Source organism: Salvelinus sp. IW2-2015, unplaced genomic scaffold, assembly GCF_002910315.2.
Source record: "Salvelinus sp. IW2-2015 unplaced genomic scaffold, ASM291031v2 Un_scaffold1448, whole genome shotgun sequence".
NCBI lineage: Eukaryota > Metazoa > Chordata > Actinopteri > Salmoniformes > Salmonidae > Salvelinus > Salvelinus sp. IW2-2015.
Genome location: NW_019942915.1, coordinates 238,387 through 257,984, shown reverse-complemented (window position 1 = coordinate 257,984; position 19,598 = coordinate 238,387). Strand labels below are relative to the sequence as shown.

General features: G+C 44.2%; 1 pseudogene; it reads left to right on the top strand.

Annotated features, from left to right (window-relative positions):
- Positions 1-4,097: 4,097 nt before the first annotated feature.
- LOC112070882 (carboxypeptidase Z-like) lies at positions 4,098-19,592 on the top strand (annotated as a pseudogene).
- Positions 19,593-19,598: the final 6 nt, after the last annotated feature.

The following is a 19,598-nucleotide window of genomic DNA, read 5'->3' as shown; positions in this document are numbered from 1 at the left end:
TAGAGGAATGTCGAACATGTCGCAGCTTTTAGCGTTTAAGTATATGAAAGTACTGGCAATAAACAACAAACAAATATGTAGACAATAAACAGAATATCAGGACACGACATAAACAGCAGGGGGGTTAAAGGGAATGTGACCTCTGTAATAAGGGTACTGGCAATAACAACAAAACATAATTATGTAAGAAATAAACCAGAATTATACAGACTGACAATATAAATCAGTCATATATATACAGAGCATAGACATAAACAGCATGTAGAGGAAGTGACCTTTGTTAATGTAACAAGGAGTACGCTTCATGTATTAGTATTTCAAGTCAGGTTACTAGTAATTTCAAGTCAGGTTACTAGTATTTAAGTCAGGGGAGGCCCATTAGTACATATCAACAGTCAATCCGATTATTTAAGTGTATTTAGAATCACAAATAGACAATCCAAGGATAATATCTATAGACCTGGACATAAAAGCCAAGATAAATATACAGACATTTCAAGTTATGTTGAGTTAAAGAATAAAATTCATGCAACGATGCTTATGAGGAGGAATGTGACTGTCTTGATTTCTAAATGTAAGGGTTACTCAAGTCAGGGGAGCCAATATAACAAGATCAATATACATTATATGTAAGTCAAAGACCAACTACAAACCAGAATTAATATTATAGTCAGCTGACAATTATTAACAAGAATAATACGTAGCACCAGGAAATTAAAACTAGCAATGTAGAAGTAAATTTGGTGATCACAGTCCATGTTTTTTATAAAAAGGGTACTGAGTCAATTTAACATCAAGTCACAGGAACCACTATATAATAGTACACATATAATCAGAGTATATTATATGCATAGAACCTGGAACCGCTAATTCTCAAGTACATGTGATTACAATAGTCCTATGCATGTAAAGAGGATGTCAATTGGACTTCCCGATTAGAAGGGTTAACTTTAGTAGGTCAATTAAAACAACAACATAATATTTTAGACAATAAACAGAATACAATGATCCAGACTGGACAGTTAACTAACAGCATGCTAAGGAAAGGTTGACTATTCTGTTAAATTATACAGGGCCACTGGCAATCTACACAACAAGAGTCAACAAGAGTGTTAAGCTACAAAAAGTCACAAGATTATATCAGACTTGCAACAAGTACAACAAATAACTAAAACAACCTGTAGTATACATGAACAATAAACAGAATTCAAATGATCAGGTTACACAGAGGTATGAATCAATAAAATCCGGCTATAGGTAATGTAATTGTTGAGCTATTTTCTGCTATAGGGGTACTCAGGTTACTAGCTTATGCTAATTAACCAACGACTCCAAGAATATACCCACTTAAGTTTTAATTGTATGAGTCAAAGCAATAACAAGCAAATATAGATTACTAAAGGACCCAATTGACAACAATACAATACCGATATAATCTAAATTATCGAGGATATCACAATAATCAGCACTCATTGTCAGTCAGAGTTATTGGTTCGTTTAGCCTATAATCTTATAAGCTACAGTCACTTGTCCAAAATAGAAGGCGTGTAGTTATAAGCTATGTGGGACTGTCTTACAAGGCTAGCAAGATGTAAATTAGTATATTATTTTTACATCAAGTCAGGTTACTAGTATTAAAATTCCAAAATCATTTAATTTACTATGTAACTGTTTGTATAATAATTATAAAAAGTAACAGAGACACACGTTTCAGTGAACAGCACTTTCATTACGTTTTGCTATAGTCCTTATCATAGTATCTGTGTACAGTTCGGTTTAAGTCAGGTTATTGTCCAAGTCAGGTTACTCAGTTCTATTTCATGCAGGTTAATAGTATTTAAAGCTTTACTTAGTAGCTGAGAGAAATATTATGCTCACAAAGGCACACATCAACAGGTTATTCAGTATTTTAAGTCCACATGAAGTAACATGTAACCCTACTGGGGCACGTGGGTGTCTAGACTTAATCCCTCTCCTTGTGACACCTTCCTAGACTACTTAATGTTAGACCATACAATTATATCTCTTGCTAATGTAGGGTTTCTAATAAAAACTGTCAAAGTCTAAATGCACCCCTAGACCCCAGAACTGTATACTTACTGGAGTGGATCTATACCCTCTCCTTGGAGAACCCAGACCTTTATGCTAAACCTACTTAGCATGGGTTTTAATTAGAACCTCTCTGATTCCTGGAGAGCATACAGTCTTATGTAACCTACTGCAGAATTCGTCTGTGTTGGTGTCTGACATTCTACAGTGGCTTGCGAAAGTATTCACCCCTTGCATTTTTCCTGTTTTATTGCTTTACAACCTGGAATTAAAATAGATTGTTTGGGGGTTTGTATCATTTGATTTACACAACATGCCACTTTGAGATGCAACATATTTTTTACTGTGAAACAAACAAGAAATAAGACCAAAAAACTGATGTTTTTGCGTGCATAACATATTCACCCTCCCAAAGTCAGTACTTTGTAAAGCCACGTTTTGCAGCAATTACAGCTGGCACAAGTCTCTTGGAGTATGTCTCTCTTAGCTTGGCACATCTAGCCACTGGGATTTTTGCCCATTCTTCAAGGCAAAACTGCTCCAGCTCCTTCAAGTTGGATGGGTTCCGCTGGTGCACAGCAATCTTTAAGTCATACCACAGATTCTCAATTGGATTGAGGTCTGGGCTTTGACTAGGCCATTCCAAGAAATTTAAATGTTTCCCCTTAAATCACTCGAGTGTTGCTTTAGTAGTATGCTTAGGGTCATTGTCCTGCTGGAAGGTGAACCTCTGTCCCAGTCTCAAATCTCTGGAAGACTGAAACAGGTTTCCCTCAAGAATTTCCCTGTATTTAGCACCATCCATCATTCTTTCCATTCTGACCAGTATCCCAGTCCCTGCCGATGAAAAACGTCCCCAAGGCATGATGTTGCCACCACCGTGCTACACTGTGGGGATGGTGTTRTCTGGGTGATGAGAGTTGTTGGGTTTGCGCCAGACATAGTGTTTTCCTTGATGGCCAAAAAGCTTAATTTTTGTCTCATCTGACCAGAGTATCTTCCATATGTTTTGGGAGTCTCCCACATGCCTTTTGGCGAACACCAAATGTTTTTTCTTATTTTTTTCTTTAAGCAATTACTTTTTTCTGGCCACTCTTCCGTAAAGCCCAGCTTTGTGTAGTGTACGGCTTAAAGTGGTCCTATGGACAGATACTCCAATCTTCGATGTGGAGCTTTGCAGCTCCTTCAGGGTTATCTTTGGTCTCTTTGTTGCCTCTCTGATTAATGCCCTCTTTGCCTGGTCCGTGAGTTTTGGTGGGTGGCCCTCTCCTGGCAGGTTTGTTGTGGTGCCATATTCTTTCCATTTTTTAATAATGGATTAAATCGTACTCCTTGGGATCTTCAAAGTTTCAGATATTTTTTAAATAACCCAACCCTGATCTGTACTTCTCCACAACTTTGTCCCTGAACTGTTTGGAGAGCTCCTTGGTCTTCATGGTGCCGCTTGCTTGGTTGTGTTGCAGACTCTGGGGCCTTTCAGAACAGGTGTATATATACTGAGATTATGTGACAGATCATGTGCCACTTAGATTGCACACAGGTGGACTTTATTTAACTAATTATGTGACTTCTGAAGGTAATTGGTTGTACCGGATCTTATTTAGGTGCTTCATAGCAGATGAATATATATGCACGCACCACTTTAGTGTTTTTAATTTTCTTTTTAAACAAGTTATTTTTTTCATTTCACTTCACCAATTTGGACTATTTTCTGTATGTCCATTACATGAAATCCAAATCAACATCCATTCAAATTACAGGTTGTAATACAACAAAATAGGAAATACTTCAAGGGGGATGAAAACTTTTGCAAGGCGCTGTATCTGGAAATGTCATCACAGATGATGATGCTTCGTCTATGTTGGTGTCTGATGTTCTATCTGGACGGGATGTTTTACGTTTGACCACTAGCGACTGTTCACCAACGTTGCTTCAACTAAAACACTAAACCCAGTGCTCCTCAAACCTCTCCTCTGGGACCCCCAGACCTTTCACCATGTTGTTTTATCCCTGAACTATGTCACCTGATTCACCTCGTCAAGGACTTGATGATTAGTCGACATGTTGACTCAGCTGTGTTAGCTGAGGAATACATCAAACACATGGTAAGTCTGGGTGTTCACAAGGAGAGGTTATTGATCCACTGCAGTAGGTTACATACAGTTGGGTTCTCAGGAGAGGTATAGATCACTGCAGTAGGTTACATAAAGACTGGGGGTTCACAAGGAGAGGGTATAGATCCACTGCAGTAGGTTCCATAAAGACTGGGGGTTCACAGGAGAGGGTATAGATCCACTGCAGTAGGTTACATAAGTCTGGGGTTCACAAGGAGAGGGTATAGATCCACTGCAGTAGGTTACATAAAGTCTGGGGTTCTCCAGGAGAGGGTATAGATCCACTGCAGTAGGTTACATAAAGTCTGGGGGTTCTCCAGGAGAGGGTATAGATCCACTGCAGTAGGTTACATAAAGTCTGGGGTTCTCCAGGAGAGGGTATAGATCTACTGCAGTAGGTTACATAAAGTCTGGGGTTCACAAGGAGAGGGTATAGATCCACTGCAGTAGGTTACATAAAGACTGTGGTTCTCCAGGAGAGGTTAATAAACCACTGCAGTAGGTTACATACAGTCTGGGGTTCTCCAGGAGAGGGTATAGACCACTGCAGTAGGTTACATAAAGTCTGGGTTCTCCAGGAGAGGTTACAGATCACTGCAGTAGGTTACATAAAGCTGGGGTTTCCAGGAGAGGGTATAGATCCACTGCAGTAGGTTACATAAGTCTGGGGTTCTCAGGAGAGGTTAAGATCACTGCAGTAGGTTACATAAAGACTGTGGTTCTCCAGGAGAGGGTTAGAACCACTGCAGTAGGTTACATAAAGACTGGGTTCTCCAGGAGAGGTTTAAAACCACTGCAGTAGGTTACATAAAGACTGGGTCTCCAGGAGAGGGTATAGATCCACTGCAGTAGTTACATAAAGACTGGGTTCTCCAGGAGAGGTTATAAACCACTGCAGTAGGTTACATAAAGACTGTGGTTCTCCAGGAGAGGTTATAAATGCAGTAGGTTAACAACAGTCTGGGGTTCCCAGGAGAGGGTATAGACCATGCAGTAGGTTACATAAAGTCTAGGGGTTCACAAGGAGAGGGTATAGAACACTGCAGTAGGTTACATAAGTCTGGGGTTCCAGGAGAGGTTAGATCCACTGCAGTAGGTACATAAAGTCTGGGGTTCTCCAGAGAGGGTATAGAACCACTGCAGTAGGTTACATAAAGACTGTGGTTCTCCAGAGAGGTTATAAAACTGCAGTAGGTTACATACAGTCTGGGTTCTCCAGGAGAGGTATAGAACCACTGCAGTAGGTTACATAAAGTCTAGGGGTTCACAAGGAGAGGGTATTGAACCACTGCAGTAGGTTACATGTACTTCAGTTGTGATGTGTTGTGTATTTTGCAGGAAGATGCACCAACGGTCCAGATGAAGAAAAACGTAAGTGTTTCACTGAACTTTTTATTCTTATCAGAAAATAAATAAATATAAATATGTTGTAAAATATATCTTCTGTATGACAGTCCAGTGACCGTATAGCTGCACTGTAGCTTATAGTGCACATACCACATGTGGATTTGTGTTCATCTATATATCTGTATGTATTGTTGTCTGTCTGTATATTCTGTTTATTGTCTACATATATATGTTTGTTGTTAATTGCCAGTACCTTTAACAGAGTCACATTCCTTTCATGCTGTTTATTGTCTGTCTGTATATTCTGTTTATTGTCAGTCTGTATATTCTGTTTATTGTCTGTCTGTAATGTATTGTTGTCAGTCTGTATATTCTGTTTATTGTCTCATATTATGTTTGTTGTTTATGCCAGTACCCTTTATTAACAGAGTCACATTCCTCTACATGCTGTTTATTGTCTGTCTGTATATTCTGTTTATTGTCAGTCTGTATATTCTGTTTATTGTCTACATATAATGTTGTTTGTTTATTGGCAGTACCCTTTATTAACAGAGTCACATTCCTCTACATGCTGTTTATTGTCTGTCTGTATATTCTGTTTATTGTCAGTCTGTATATTCTGTTTATTGTCTACATATTATGTTTGTTGTTTATTGCCAGTACCCTTTATTAACAGAGTCACATTCTTTACATGCTGTTTATTGTCTGTCTGTATATTCTGTTTATTGTCTACTATTATGTTTGTTGTTTATTGCCAGTACTCTTTAACAGAGTCACATTCCTCTACATGCAAATGTATCAGGATGGAACAAGCCTGTATATAGATGTCTGGGTGCATCCCAAAATGGAAGACTGTTCACTCTATAGTACACTACTTCTGCCCAGGGACCATAGGGACTAGGGCGGTTAACTCTATAGTACACTACTTCTGCCCAGGGACCATAGGGACTAGGGCGGTTCACTATATAGTACACTACTTCTGCCCAGGGACCATAGGGACTAGGGTGGTTCACTCTATAGTACACTACTTCTGCCCAAGGACCATAGGGACTAGGGCGGTTCACTATATAGTACACTACTTTGCCCAGGGACCATAGGGACTAGGGCGGTTCACTATATAGTACACTACTTCTGCCAGGGACCATAGGGACTAGGGTGGTTCACTCTATAGTACACTACTTCTGCCCAAGGACCATAGGGACTAGGGCGGTTCACTATATAGTACACTACTTCTGCCCAGGGCCATAGGGACTAGGGGGTTCACTATATAGTACACTACTTCTGCCCAGGACCATAGGGACTAGGGTGCTGTTTGGAACACCTCCGTAGTCTCAGAGAGGACAGGAACATTAGTTAGGACCTGTAGGGGGGGGGTTCTGTACTGTCACCTGTCTGTCTGGATGATGTAAAAGCGTTTATATAGATATCACTTCAGGAGATAATACAGATGTGTATTGTTAATTTTAAAAAACGTTGTAACGTTCAGAGAATGTTATTTAAAACGAATTCATTCTAGGCAGAGTTGCAAATTAAAAAATAGCCATATCTCAGACTGGCCAATAATAAGAAAGATTACGATGGACAATAGAACACAGACACTGGACAGAGGAACTCTGCCTAGAAGGCCAGTATCCCGGAGTCGCTGTTCACTGTTGAGTTGAGACTGGACAGAGGAACTCTGCCTAGAAGGCCAGTATCCCGAGTCGCCTCTTCACTGTTGACGTTGAGACTGGTGTTTTGCGGATACTATTTTATGAAGCTGCCAGTTGAGGCCTTGTGAGGTGTCTGTTTCTCAAACTAGACACTCAAATGTATTTGTCTTCTTGCTCAGTTGTGCACCGGGGCCTCCCACTCCTCTTTCTATTCTGGTTAGAGCCAGTTTGCGCTGTTTTTTTGAAGGGAGTAGTACACAGCGTTGTAAGAGATCTTCAGTTCCTTGGCAATTTCCCGCACGGAATAGCCTTCATTTTACAGAACAAGAATAGACCGACGAGTTTCAGAAGAAAGTTCTTTGTTTCGGGCCATTTTGAGCCTGTAATCAAACCACAAATGCTGATGCTCCAGATACTCAACTAGTTTAAGAAGGCCAGTTGTATTGCTTTTTTAATCAGGACAACAGTTTTCAAGTGTGCTAACATAATTGCAAAAAGGGTTTTCTAATGATCAATTAGCCTTTTAAAAAGAACCTCCCTGCAACGTTCTCAGACCCTCCTGCAACGTTCTCAGAACCTGCACCTAAAAAATGTACGTTCCAAGAACAGGCAAAATGTTTAGAACGAATGACAAACCAAAAACGTACGTTTCCACAACATCCAAGGATCCAAATGTGCTGCTAGCTGGGTGAAGTCCCTTAGGTCTTGAGTAAGTCCTTTAACATAATAACAGCAACAAAGTAGACAGTAAAGTGTGACCAGGTTCAGTTGTCCAACAATGCAGATAGAAATGCCATGACTAGAGCCGACATGACTCCTAGTTCTACATGTCAGAGAGGCATGTTTGTTCTACATAACATATTTCTATCTGAACGTTCTGAAATGTTGTGTCCTCCTCTTACCCATAACCCTCCTCCCTCCTCTCTCCACAGTGTGTTCAGAGATTAACCTGGGTTACTCCTCTTACCCCTAACCCTCCTCTCTCCTCTCTCCACAGTGTGTTCAGAGATTAACCTGGGTTACTCCTTTTACCCCTAACCCTCCTCCCTCCTCTCTCCACAGCAGCAGTGTGTTCAGAGATTAACCTGGGTTACTGCAATGACCTGGACTACTCCAGGTGAGTCTTCGGGTTACCCTCCCTTACTATAGAGAGTGTGCATCCCAAATGCCACACTATTCCCTATATTGTGCACTACTTTAGACCAGGGCCCCTATGGAACCCTATTCCCTATGTAKTGCACTACTTTAGACCAGGGCCCTATGCCACCCTATTCCCTATGTAGTGCACTACTTTAGACCAGGGCCCTATTCCCTATATAGTGCACTACTTTAGACCAGGGCCCTATGCCACCCTATTCCCTATGTAGTGCACTACTTTAGACCAGGGCCCTATGCCACCCTATTCCCTATATAGTGCAGTACTTTGACCAGGATCAATCGGGGGTTCCCTCCCTTACCCTAGGGTGAAGATATTTCCCACATGGAAATGGAAGAGAAACACTTTGTTTGAGAAAAAATAATTACCAATATGCTCTCATCTACTTGACTGATTGATTCACTGACTGATCGACAGACCGATTCACAGATTGATTGACTGACTGACTAATTGATTGATTGATTGACCTACTGACTGACTGTTCAACAGACTGATCGTCAGATCGTCAGATCAACCAATTGGTGAATTGCTCATCTCCTCTCTCCCCAGGACCATCTTCCCTAACATCCTAGGTCAGCAGTCTCGTCATGAGGTGGAGTCTGGAGCTGAGTACCTCCTCCTCTCTGTGATCCACGGTCTCCTCAACGGGGAGTGTTCCCCCGACATCCGTCTGCTGGGGTGCTCCGTCCTTGCCCCGCGCTGCCAAGACCGCCCCAGGCCCGCACCCGTCAAGGTGTGTCCCAGCTAGCACATTTAGTTCCAGCCCGCACCCATCAAGGTGTGTCCCAGCTATCACATTTAGTTCCAGYCCGCACCAGTGAAGGTGTGTCCCAGCTAGCACATTTAGTTCCATCCCAGTACCCGTCAAGGTGTGTCCCAGCTAGCACATTTAGTTCCAGCCCAGCACCCGTCAAGGTGTGTCCCAGCTAGCACATTTAGTTCCAGCCCGCACCAGTCAAGGTGTGTCCCAGCTATCACACATTTAATTCCATCCCAGACCCGTCAAGGTGTGTCCAGCTAGCACATTTAGTTCCATCCCAGCACCCGTCAAGGTGTGTCCCAGCTAGCACATTTAGTTCCAGCCCGCACCAGTCAAGGTGTGTCCCAGCTAGCACATTTAATTCCAGCCCCGCACCAGTCAAGGTGTGTCCCAGCTAGCACATTTAGTTCCATCCCAGCACCCGTCAAGGTGTGTCCAGCTAGCACATTTAGTTCCAGCCCGCACCAGTCAAGGTGTGTCCCAGCTATCACATTTAGTTCCAGCCCGCACACCAGTCAAGGTGTGTCCCAGCTAGCACATTTAGTTCAGCCCCAGCACAGTCAAGGTGTGTCCCAGCTAGCACATTAGTTCCAGCCCACACCAGTCAAGGTGTGTCCCAGCTAGCACATTTAGTTCCAGCCCGCACCAGTCAAGGTGTGTCCCAGCTAGCACATTTAGTTCCAGCCCCGCACAGTCAAGGTGTGTCCCAGCTTACCATTTAGTTCCATCCCAGCACCCGTCAAGGTGTGTCCCAGCTAGCACATTTAGTTCCATCCCAGCACCAGTCAAGGTGTTCCCAGCTACCACATTTAGTTCATCCCAGCAACCAGTCAAGGTGTGGTGTGCTGGAGGGGTTGGATACAGGAGGGTGTCCATCTCATATGGATTAATATAGTTTTTCTTCTTCTCCTCATATTCCCCCTTCTTCTTCTTCCCCTCTTCTTCTTCTTCTTCTAAAGTCGTGCCGCAGTGCATGTGAGGCGGTGAGGAAGGGGTGTGGCCACGCATTCGAGGGCATCGACATGGCGTGGCCTTACTTCCTAGACTGTGACCGATTCTTCGCCAGCGAACAGGAGGCTGTCACGACCCGTTGGCCCCGTTAAGAGGTAGCCCTACCGGAATTGTACATGTAAAAAAAAAACATGTTGAATATACAATAATTACGTAATAAGAGTTTTTACTGTACTGTAACACAAATTGAATCTTAAAAACCTTTTTGGGATGTCCCACCTGTCCAACATCCGGTGAAATTGCAGAGCGAAATTCAAAATACAAAATTCGTAATATTAAACATTCATGAAAATACAAGTGTCTTACATCGTTTAAAAGCTTACCTCTTGTTTATCCAGCCGCTTTGTCAGATTTCAAAAAGGCTTTACGGCGAAAGCCTACTATGCAATTATCTGAGGACAGCGCCCCGCGTACAAAAGCATTACAAACATTTTCCAAACAAGCAGAGGCATCACGAAAGTCAGAAAATAGCGATAAAATAAATTACTTACCTTTGAAGATCTTCCTCTTTTTGCAATCACAAGGGTCCCAGCTACATACAAACGGTCCTTTTGTTCGATAAAGTCCTTCTTTATATCCCCAAAAAAGTCAGTTTAGTTGGCGCGCTTTGACTCAGTAATCCACCGTTTTCCCTCGTTCAAAATGCAGACAAATGAATCCCGAAATTTCGTCCAAACAAGTCAAACAACATTCTAATAAATCTCAGGTCCCTAATATGTAAATAAATGATACATTTAAGACGTAGAATAGTATGTTCATTACCGGAGATAAATAACGAGAGATGCCCTCACCGACGCGCGCCCAACACTACAGCCAAAATGGGAGCCACCTAGAAACTACAAATTCTAGCTCATTTTTCAAAAAACAAGCCCGAATCTCTTTCTAAAAGAATGTTGACATCTACTGGAAGCCCTAGGAACTGCAATCTGGGAGGTATTCCATTGATTTTCCCATAGACAGGCATTTTAAATGGTGTCATCTCCCCCCCCCAAAAAAAAAATTCTGGATAGATTCTCTCAGGTTTTCGCCTGCTATATCAGTTCTGTTATACTCACAGACATTATTTTGACAGTTTCTGAAACTTTAGAGTGTTATATCCAATCTACCAAATTATATGCATATCCTAGCTTCTGGGCCTGAGTAACAGGAAGTTTACTTTTGGTACCTCATTCATCCAAACTTCTGAATACTGCCCCGATCCCTAAGAAGTTTTAACATGCATTCTACCCTGTCTTACAAAATAAGAGTTTTACTGTACTGTAACACAAATAGAATTTTAACATGTTAAATATACATTCTACCTTGTCTTAGCATTCACAAATACCTAAAAAGCTGGTTAGGATGGAGTGCATTTTTAGTTCCTAAATGCATTACAAATGTATTTGAAAGAGCTTATCAAGTAATTTAACATGACATGGATGAAACATCGTAACAATCGTAATGTGTGTCAGCCCCCTTTTTTTAATTTTCGCCTAAAATGACATAACCAAATGTGCATGTAACTCAGGCCCTGAAGCAAGGATCTGCATATTTTTGATACCATTTGAAAGAAAACACTTTGACGTTTGTGAAAATGTGAAAAGAATGTAAGAGAATATAACACAATAGATCTGGTAAAATATAATACGAAGAAAAATCCACCGTTCTTCTGTTTTATTTTGTACCATCATCTTTGAAATGCAAGAGAAAGGCCATAGTGTATTTTAACAGCCCAGCTGCAATTTAGATTTTGGCCACTAGATGGCATCAGTGTATGTACAAAGTTTTAGACTGATCCAATGAACATTGCATTTCTGTTCAAGATTTGGTATCAAGACTGCCCAAATGTGTCTAATTTGTTTATTAATAACTTTTCATGTTCAAATTTGTCTCTTTCCTCAAACAATAGCATGGTATTCTTTCACTGTATTAGCTAATGTAAATTGGACAGTACAGTTAGATTAACAATAATTTAAGGTTTCTGCCAATATCAGATATGTCTATGTCCTGGGAAATGTTCTTAGTTACTTACAACCTCATGCTAATCGCATTAGTCTACGTTAGCTCAATCATCCCGTGGATGGGACACCAATCCCGAAGAAGTTTTAAAATGTGTTTCAGAAAACCAATTACGATCAATTCACTAATCTCCCCCTCCTCCTTCGCCCTCTCCCTCTCAGCCAGACAGGAAGTGGCTTTCTCCAACCTGTCTCCAGACGAACCCTCCACCATCATTCAGTTCACGTACCACTCCAACGCCCAGATGTACAACGTTCTGAAGAGGACTGCTGGCAAGTGTTCTCACATCTCCCGCACCTACAGGTACTGGCTGTGTTCACATCTCCGCACCTACAGGTACTGGCTGGCTGTGTTCACATCTCCCGCACCTACAGGTACTGGCTGTGTTCACATCTCTCCGCACCTACAGGTACTGGCTGTGTTCACATCTCCGCAACATTGGCTTGTCAATCTCCGCACTACAGGTACTGGCTGTGTTCACATCTCCCGCACCTACAGGTACTGGCTGTGTTCACATCTCCCGCACCTACAGTACTGGCTGTGTTCACATCTCCCGCACCTACAGGTACTGGCTGTGTTCACATCTCCCGCACCTACAGGTACTGGCTGTGTTCACATCTCCCGCACCTACAGGTACTGGCTGTGTTCACATCTCCCGCACCTAACAGGTACTGGCTGTGTTCACATCTCCCGCACCTACAGTACTCGGCTGTGTTCTCGGCTGCTGTTTACTTTGGACAGGAAATATCCCCTCAGGGATGAATAAAGTACCGATCTGTGTATCTATATATCTACAGTATCGGACGCAGCACAGAGGGGAAAGACCTCCTGGCCATAGAGTTACAGAGACAACCCCGGAGGGCACGAACTATGTGAGTGTGTAATGATTCTGGGGTTTGAATGCACAGCAATGAGGCAAGTCAGCTAGGGAGCCCATTGGTACAGGGCTAGTAAGGACTCCTGTGTCTTAAAGCCTATTGGTACGGGGCTAGTTGAGTATCTCCTGTGTCTTAAAGCCTATTGGTACAAGGGCTAGTAGAGGATCTCCTGTATCTTAAAGCCTATTGGTACGGGGCTAGTTGAGTATCCTCTGTGTCTTAAAGCCTATTGGTACGGGCAAGTGGAGGATCTCCTTGTCTTAAAGCCTATTGGTACAGGACTAGTTGTATCTCCTGTGTCTTAAAGCCTATTGGTACAGGGCAAGTTGAGATCTCCTATGTCTTAAAGTCTTCTAACATGAACTTTGACACAGGTTTTGTCTTGAGCAATTCCTTTCCTGTGTCTCTCACCTCTCCCCTCCTCCTCCATCTCCCCCCTCAGTGGAACCGGAGATCAAGTTGGTTGGCAACATGCATGGCAACGAGGTCCTGGGTCGTCAGTTGCTGATCTACCTGGCCCAGTACCTCTGTTCCGAGTATCTCCTTGGCCACCAGCGTATCCAGACGCTCGTAAACACCACACGCATCCACATCTGGCGTCCATGAACCCCGACGGCTACGAGCTGGCGGCCGCCGAGGTAGAGGATAGCAACGACCCGGAACAACAACCACACTACACCAGGAAGTAAATCACAAATAAATAAAAAAAACGTCGAAGCCGGGGTCCGACCAACCGCCGCGCAGAGATAGAAAGAGGCCACGCCTCCTATCTTCTCCATTATAGAGTCTGTGACAGCACTCTCTTTTCTAAGCCTGCCCCTTTTCCAACTACCTAACTCTACTGAGCTCTCCTATTGGTTCAGCCCCTCCCACTACCAGAGAGACAGAGTGATAGTGTCCTTAACCAATCGGCAAGAGCAGTCGGTTAGACTGTTGTCATGGAAACGCAGTGCCATTTTTTGTAACTGTGTTTAAGGTCGAAGAAATAACACTGCTAGAAATCTCAAAACGTTTTTCTTAAAATAAAAAATTATATATATATTTTTAATAGATAAAACGTCTAGTTGTTTTCCCCAACAGCTGGCAGTGGGAAGCTCTATTCTCTTCATCATCATGTTTTCAAACTACCGAGGGATTTCTGGGCTATCTTCTTCACACAAACAGCATGTCATGTCCTGTCCAACTACTGGCAGGACTCCCGAGTGGCTAAGGCATTGCACCTCAGTGCTAGAGGTGTCACTACAGACACCCTGGTTTGAATCCAGGCTGTATCACAACCGGCCGTGATTGGGAGTCCCATAGGGCGGCGCACAATTGACCCAGCGTCGTCCGGGTTTGGACGGTGTAGGCCGACATTTTAAATAAGAATTTGTTCTTAACTGACTTGCCTAGTTAAATAAAGGTTTTAATAAAATGAATGTTTACTGGACAGCTTGTTCTCTCCAGACGGATTACATAGTCTGTCCCTAAATTACGCCCTAAATAGGGAACGATCAAGTGACTTGACTGGGAAAATCTCTGGGCCCTCTTCCGGGTCACATGGTCAACGAAGCACTCCTGACCTCTWATATTCATCCTATCCAATCACATTCTTCTAACCGACATGACTTCCATGTCTTCCATTACCCATGATGCTTCACTCTTCACTCCTCCCCGTCATGCTCCTGCAGGGTCATGGGGTGTTGAACCATGTCTAGGGTCACGACCTTTACCCTCTGTGTGTGTTTCTACTTCTGTGTGTTTGCGTAGGGTCACGAGCTCAACGGTTGGACGGTGGGTCGCACCAACGCTCAGAACCTAGACTTGAACCGGAACTTTCCTGACCTTACGTCTATTCTCTACCGGAATCGCAGGATCAAACGGTTCCGCACAGACCARATCCCCATCCCAGACTCTTACTGGTTTGGTAAGGTATGTATCAACATCTCGCTACACTGGTGTCGGTAGTGGGATGGCGCCAGTGAGGCCATCGGAGAGGTGTGCACACATGAGTGATATAACTAGCTTCTCTATAGCAAGTCCCTCATGGTGTAGGTACCTCTCCGATGGTATTGGAACTTAGCTTTCTGTTGATGTGGGAAAGTATAGGACATTCCTACTGTTGTGGTAAGGTACAGGGCATTCCTACTGTTTTGGTAAGGTACAGAACATTCCTACTGTTTTGGTAAGGTATGTACTAGGGGTGTCCAGAGTATTTATACAAAACCAGTTTTGTAAGGGATATGTGTAATTTTCCTGATCTGATTAATGATGTAAGTAATTTGGTCCTGATCTGTGATGGGGAAAACACTCATCTCTCTCGTGTCACTTAGACAGTGTGAGGTGATGATCCTCTGGATAACTGTTGTCTGCTGTCTATGAAGAAATAGACAGTTGATCCTGCTGCTTMAACAGGGCAAAACTCTCCTTTCCTCTCCGCTCTCATCTTCTCCTCTTTCCTTTCCTRTCTCCTTTCCTCTCTCAGGTAGCTTCAGAGACCTATGCAGTGATGAAGTGGATCAGGTCTGTGCCGTTTGTCCAGTCTGCTAGCCTCCATGGTGGAGAGCTGGTGATCTCTTATCCCTTTGACTTCTCCAGACACCTCAAATGAAAAAGGATGTTCTCCCCTACACACTGATGAACAGGTACCCACGTCCTGTCATACACTGACCAACAGGTACCCTGTCCTGTCCTCCACCTGACCAACAGGTACCCTGTCCTGTCCTACACCTGACCAACAGGTACCGCTGTCCTGTCCTCCACCAGACCAACAAGGTACCCTGTCCTGTCCTCCCCGACCAACAGGTACCCTGTCCTGTCCTACACTGACCAACAGGTACCCTGTCCTGTCCTACACCTGACCAACAGGTACCCTGTCCTGTCATACACCTGACCAACAGGTACCCTGTCCTGTCCTACACCTGACCAACAGGTACCTCTGTCCTGTCCTACACCTGAAACAGGTACCCTGTCCTGTCTCAACCTGACCAACAGGTACCCTGTCCTGTCCTCCCACTGATGAACAGGTACCGTGTCATACACCTGACCAACAGGTTCCTGTCCTGTCCACACCTGACCAACAGGTACCTGTCCTGTCCTACACCTGCCAAACAGGTACCCTGTCCTGTCCTCATCTGACCAACAGGTACCTGTCCTTCCTCCACTGACCAACAGGTACCTGCCTGTCCCCCACCTGAACAACAGGTACCTGTCCTGTCCTCCACCTGACCAACAGGTACCTGTCCTGTCCTCCACCTGAACAAACAGGTACCGTGCTGTCCTCCACCTGAACAACAGGTACCTGTCCTGTCCTCCACCTGACCAACAGTCCTGTCCTGTCCTACACCTGACCAACAGGTACCTGTCCTGTCCTACACCTGACCAACAGGTACCTGTCCGTGTCCTCCACCTGACCAACAGGTACCTGTCCTGTCCTACACCTGACCAACAGGTACCTGTCCTGTCCTCCACCTGACAACAGGTACCTGTCCTGTCCTCCACCTGACCAACAGGTACCTGTCCTGTCCTACACTCTGGCCAACAGTACCCTGTCCTGCCCTCACCTGACCAACAGGTACCTGTCCTGTCCTACACCTGGCCAACAGGTACCCTGTCCTGTCCTCCACCTGACCAACAGGTACCTGTCCTGTCCTACACCTGGCCAACAGTACCCTATTCCCATATATGTCACTACTTTAGACCCATAGTGCCATTTGGGACGGACACATAGTTTATGTCAGGGGTGAAAACCTCTTCTGTTCCCAGGCAGAAATGCCATGTTGAGAATGTGACTGTGTTCCCTCTCTGCAGGCGTTTAAGCAGCTGGCCCGGACATACGCAGACTCTCACGCCAGCATGGCCGACAACAACACAGAGAGGTGATTATATTCCTATCTATTATTATGAATGATATTACACTCTGTTACATGACCTAATATATGTATTATCTAGGTTGGAGCGTCCTTCATCAGGAGCGGAGGTCTCCTCCTCCTCCTCCTCCTCCTCGTAACATTACTGCTAGATAACGTAATATTGTATATTCTAGGTGTGGAGTCGCCTTCATCAGGAGCAGAGGTTCCTCCTCCTCCTCCCCCTCGTAACATTACTGCTAGATAACGTATATATTGTTATTCTAGGTGTGGAGCGTCCTTCATCAGGAGCAGAGGTCTCCTCCTCCTCCTCCCCTCCTCGTAACATTACTGTTAGATAACGTATATATTGTATATTCTAGGTGTGGAGCGTCCTTCATCAGGAGCGAGGCATCATCAACGGAGCTCTGTGGTACAGCTTCCCAGGGGTAGGGAACCTTCTTATCTCTCTCTCTCCTCCTCATAACATCGTCCTCCTCCTCTCCCATAACTCTGTCTCCTCTTCTCCTCATAACATTCTGTCCCTCCTCCTCTCCTCATAACATATCTGTCTCCTCCTCTCCTCATAACATTCTGTCTCCTCCTCTCCTCATAACATTCTGTCTCTCCTCCCTCTCCTCACAACATCTGTCTCTCCCCTCCCTCATAACATCCTGTCTCTCCTCCTCTCCTCATAATCATTCTGTCTCTCCTCCTCTCCTCATAACATCTCTGTCTCTCCTCCTCTCTCTCATAACATTCTGTCTCTCCTCCCTCCTCATAACATTCTGTCTCCTCCTCTCCTCATAACATTCTGTCTCTCCTCCTCTCCTCATAACATTCTGTCTCCTCCCCTCTCCCATAAACATTCTGTCCTCTCTCCTCTCCTCATAACATTCTGTCTCTCCTCTCTCCTCATAACATTCTGTCTCTCCTCCTCTCCCATACATTCTGTCTCTCCTCCTCATAACATTCTGTCTCTCCTCCTCTCCTCATAACACTCTGTCTCCTCCTCTCCTCATACATTCTGTCCTCTCCTCCTCTCCTCATAACATTCTGTCTCTCCTCCTCTCCTCATAACATTCTGTCTCTCCTCCTCATAACATCTGTCTCTCCTCCTCTCGCATAACATTCTGTCTCTCCTCCTCTCCTCATAACATTCTGTCTCTCCTCCTCTCCTCATAACATTCTGTCTCTCCTCTCTCCTCATAACATTCTGTCTCTCCTCCTCATAACATTCGTTCTCTCTCCTCCTCATAACATTCTGTCTCTCTCCTCTCCTCATAACATTCTGCCTCTCCTCCTCCCTCATAACATTCTGTCTCCTCCTCTCCCCTCATAACATTCTGTCTCTCCTCCTCTCCTCATAACATCTGTCTCCTCCTCCTCCTCATAACATTCTGTCTCTCCTCCTCCTCTCCTCATAACATTCTGTCTCTCCTCCTCTCCTCATAACATTCTGTCTCCTCCTCCTCCTCATAACATTCTGTCTCCTCCTCCTCTCCTCATAACATTCTGTCTCTCCTCCTCTCCTCATAACATTCTGTCTCTCCTCATAACATTCTGTCCCTCCTCCTCTCCTCATAACATTCTGTCTCTCCTCCTCTCCTCATAACATTCTGTCCTCCTCCTCTCCTCATAACATGCTGTCTCTCCCTCTCATAACATTCTGTCTCTCCTCCTCTCCATATAATTCTGTCTCTCCTCTTCTTCTCTAACCCTCTCTCCCTCTCTCCTGTGTGTGTGTATCCTAACTCTCCATTTCTCCGGTACCGTAGGGATGTCAGACTAACTACCTCCACACTAACTGTCTGGAGATTACGGTGGAGCTGGGCTGTGACAAGTTCCCTTCTGAAGAGGAGCTCTACCCAGAGTGGCTCAGGAACAAGGAGGCCCTGCTCAGTTTCATGGAGTCGGTGGGTCTGCCTTTCAATTGGCCCAGCGACCAGGCAGCCATTTTGTGCCGTAGTTATACCGTAGAAGGCCTATGTGTTATCTCATCATTTTTTTGACCATGTTTAATGTCCTTATCAGTGGTGGCTGGTGGACAGAGATATAGGAGGACAGCTGGCTCTTTGTAATGGCTGGAATGGAATACATGGAATTGTATATTGAGCACCTGGAAAACATGTGTTTGATGTTTCTTAAACCGTTCCATTCATTCCGATATAGCCGTTATGTTAAGCTGCCGTCCTACTATATATTCCTCCCGCCCACCAGCCTCCACTGACCTTAGCATTCCCTGCCATTCCTTGCTAGGTCAGAAAATTCCGGAAAATTTCCCAAAATTTCCTGGGTTTCCAAAAACCCTGGTTGGAAGATCCATGGAATCAGGGGGGAACAAGTAGTAAATCCAGGAATCTTCCAACTGAGATTTCTGGAAAACCGGGGAATTTTGTTAAAATAACCCTATGTCATTCCTCCAAGCCTGATGTTCCCTGGTGTTATTCCCTGTCGTTCCTTCTCTTCTCCAGGTCCACAGAGGTATTAAGGGAGTGTCTTGATGTTATTCCCTGTCGTTCCTTCTCTTCTCCAGGTCCACAGAGGTATTAAGGGAGTGTCTTGATGTTTTTCCCTGTCGTTCCTTCTCTTCTCCAGGTCCACAGAGGTATTAAGGGAGTGGTGAAGGATGAGGAGGGCTATGGAATTAAAGGAGCGTCCATATCTGTCAGGGGAATACGTAAAGATGTCACCACAGGTAACCACCGTAATAACTGATATAGCCATAGTTCCGGATAATGTCTGCAGCCCAGAATGGGTACTTCTGAGCAGGGTCCTCTGTTAGAGCTCTATGGAGGGAGAAAGG